Raw genomic sequence first — 3719 nt, 5'->3', positions numbered from 1 at the left:
TTTCAAGTGGCATTTCTTTCCTTCCATATTTTCTGCTGAAAGCCTACATAAAAAGTGACCACTAGGGCTCGTGTCATGCAACGTCAAGCGTCGAGTCGCGGCATGACCAAGGCAACAACCCAACTTCGCGCGAGCCGCAAGGCACGCGGCTTGAACCACGCCGAGATGAAGTCGCTCCTCACCAAACTGCAAGAGCTGGTGCCCAACATGCCACGAAACAGGAGGCTCAGCAAGCTGGAGATCATACTAAGCGTGATCGACTACATCGTGCACCTTGAGACGGCCCTCGAGGCGCACTCCACCGACCACGCCTCTACTCCAGTGGCGTCCGTAAGGCATTGTTGCCGTCAGGACTTCCTCCTAATAACAGGTACGTCTCACGCTCAGCCCTCTTTCCTTTGCACTAGGCGCATCGTATATGACTATATTTGCGCTTTCACTGAAACCTACAGTGTCACTTGTGCCCCAAACGCCGCTAAGACCATTTTTTAATCACGCGACTTAATTGAGAGCTGTTGTCTGTCGCATGTTAGATCTCCTGTCAGTGGCACCAAAAATGACCTGACGCGTGCGTGAAAGCGTCTGGGGATGCTTCAAATTCAAAGAAAAATGAAAATGCGCGCGCGCGCGCGCGTGTGTGTGTACGGGGTACATATGGGGGTGGGGGGGAGGGTAGGGGGTGGGGTAAGGCGAGGGTGGATGGACGGGCTTAGCGTACGAGGGTGCGCTAGTCGGCCTGCTCAACTCGAATAGAAAACTTGAGCGGAAGGGGGGAGGGGGAGGGGGGCTGGGTGAGTCGTTTGCCACCTGGGGAGTTACAATCTCCCTCGCAGGTATGCCACTGCACATGCACTAATGATGCATTTCAACCGTTTTTTTTAAATACAGCTTATATTCAGTGCAATAGTTTTCAAATGAAGAACACGACAATTGAAATAACATGCTTGCAGCAGTCATGTCAGGGTGCAGGAATAACGCGAACACATTCAAGGGTGGGAAAATGATAAATAAATTTCCTTGCAAGATATCCAAGTACTTAGCAGGCTCACAGCGCTATTAAGCAACGTTCTTGGGGACAAAAAAAAAAAAAAAACCTCATGCATCGAAGAAACAGAGTATAAAAACTTCAGCAAACCACAAGGCAATTCACAGCACTTATTGTCTAACTTAGTAAACGTATCGTGTGATGACTTTCATAAAATAGAGAGATTACTTCGCTCGTCCGTAAAGCTAATCTAAAAAGCGCTATGCAGCAAGTGTAGAAAGAATATAATTTCCAGACATCTGACCTTATTCCTTAGAAACATATTCCTTAAAAAATTAAAAAGAGTGGAACATGTTAAAAACATGTTCCACTGAGAAAGAGAGAGAAAAAAAAGTAAAGACAGGGAGGTTAACCAGAGGTTATCTCCGGTTGGCTACCCTGTACCGGGGAAGGGGTAAAGGGATGTGAAAGGAGAGAGAGAGAAAAAAATAAGTAAAAATAAAGAATAAAAAAAAAGGAAGGAAAGAAGTGAACAAACACACGTTGCGCATGGGCTGTGCACATTCCAGCGGCTTGAATTGTGCTTGTAAAGAAAATGATTCTAGAAACTAGATCGTTGCGCCCAATATACTCACAATGCGGATTTTGACTAGGCAGCGCACTAAGCGCCATACCATTTTAGGTTTTTTATTCTGGCAGACTGGTCATGAAGGTAGTACTAGAGTAAGTGTGAAATGTGCAGGTAAAGGAAACATGCCTAGCTGAATGTTAAGCTGATAGCTACCGCGTGGAGGCCCCGTGATCGTATCTTCATTGGGGAGAACTAGCTTTATTTTCTGCAAGCTTCTATTAAAGACAAATATTAGGAGAGACATGCTGACATTTGCAACATACAGCTAAAAACCTAGGCGTAAATTATGTTGAGAGGTATTCCGGTCAAGCAGTCACAATTTGTGTTTGCGTCTATCATGTGCTGTGATAACATTTGAGTGCCTTACTTCTCTGACACATGATGGCGCTCTTTGACATGTCAGTCTCTTCCGCAAACCCCCTGAGTTGACTCACTTTTTTTAACCTTGCAGGTAAACCTCAAAAAGAGAAAGGCCTTACCGAAGTGAAGCCAGCACTCCCTGTGAAACCTGCGACAATGAAGTCTAGAAGGAATGTGACGTGCTGAATCATTTGAGACACTGTGCCAAGTGTCTCTCAACAGACAATGCTGAAGGTTCGTGTCGAAGCCCTTTTCAGGCCTGCCGCCAGCTAGAACCACAAGAAATCTAGCAAGCATCCTAAGCTACATCACAAGCCATTTGATCTGAGCCACTGAAAACGCTTCTGCTAAAATGGTGCAACACTGAATAGGTTTGTACTGCTCTAGTGATATATATATATATATATATATATATATATTTCATTTTCACATCATCATTCTTCAGTGTATCATATGCGACAACTGCACAAGGCGAGTGCTTTTGTTATGAGGACAGCTTGCATTGTTGTATCTTTTCCTCCACAGATAGGAGGAAGAGCAACCTACGGTGTACGAGGGATTGCATGCTTACCTTTGGGAGGCATACGTATTTCCCCATTTTGATACTGATACGTTCGCAAGGCGCTTCAAAGGTCAGTAAATGCTGAACGCGATGGGCGTGTTCATTTCGTTCTCTTCTTTCTAAGATGCCGTGTTCCGAGAGTGAAAGCAGCGAGAAACAATTGCTTCATCTGCTAAGCACAGCAGAAACCTGTCTGACACTGCGAGGTGCAGTTGTACGCAGACTGCGTCTGCTTTTCATTATTTCCTTCTGGGAAATGTAGCCTACATCAATGAATGGGTTCTGCACTACCGTTTTGAGGATGTTTGTAAAGACTATAATTTTTCCTCTATGAGGAGGATTTACTGTTTGATAGAGTGCTTGCAGAAGGCGCATCGTTTACTTATAAGCTTCTAAATAATCTAAACCCCGCTGTTCCCGCTGGAGCAAGTGATAGTTGAACACTGGAATATTTTAGGCGATTTTAAGTGAATATTTTTTACAAGCGCATGCCCTTTTCCATGATAAGTACGTTACTTCTGCACAGATACCGAACCAGTGTGCATCATAAGATATGGTGAAGAAACTGCTGTTCAAACAGCTCCCATTTTGTCTACTCCTAGGTACCTTGCAGGCATGTACCAAAGAGAACGCAGGTGATGGTGACGGAGTGGCAGTTACAAGCACGGATGAAGAGGCAAACGGCGTTTTAATCGCTGCTTGTTGAAAAGCACATGGAAGACGAATGATTCAAGATTGAGTGCGATCTCGCAATGAGCAAATGTCAGGGCAGACGTCACTTCAGTGGATATGAAAAGGAAGGCTGAATAGCTAGTTCTTATGTAAATAAAGATTCTTCATTGTGAATATATTTTTTTCGTTGTGGAACACGTCTCATTTTTAAGGGAATAAGCATGTATAGGAAGCAAACATATTTAATTATTTTCGTATTTCGGTATACTGCGCACGGTAGGAGATTGCCCAAGCAGAAGATTTTACTAGCACATAGGACAACTGAAAAGACAACTCGCCAATAACAACTACATGTCACAACAACGTGACGATGCCAAGGAAAACGCGCCGTTCAAGGGCAGGTGTAAAGCTATAAGCTTCAACATCGTCTGGGTTCTTCGAAAGATCGCAGGAAAATGTGCTGATAAACGTTCTAGTAAGAATGGTAACTAATGAGTGACCTTGAAGAT

The 3719-nt window shown here is 44.2% G+C and overlaps 1 long non-coding RNA gene across 1 annotated transcript; it reads left to right on the top strand.

Annotated features, from left to right (window-relative positions):
- The first annotated feature begins 2166 nt into the window (after window positions 1-2166).
- Window positions 2167-3386, top strand: LOC119466166 (uncharacterized). Its single transcript, XR_007463897.1, has 3 exons — window positions 2167-2347; window positions 2502-2608; window positions 3141-3386. It is a non-coding gene; the product is annotated as an uncharacterized LOC119466166 (long non-coding RNA).
- The last annotated feature ends 333 nt before the right edge of the window (window positions 3387-3719 follow it).

The sequence above is a fragment of the Dermacentor silvarum genome, chromosome 10, assembly GCF_013339745.2.
Source record: "Dermacentor silvarum isolate Dsil-2018 chromosome 10, BIME_Dsil_1.4, whole genome shotgun sequence".
Classification (NCBI taxonomy): domain Eukaryota; kingdom Metazoa; phylum Arthropoda; class Arachnida; order Ixodida; family Ixodidae; genus Dermacentor; species Dermacentor silvarum.
This window is presented reverse-complemented; position numbering and strand designations above follow the sequence as displayed.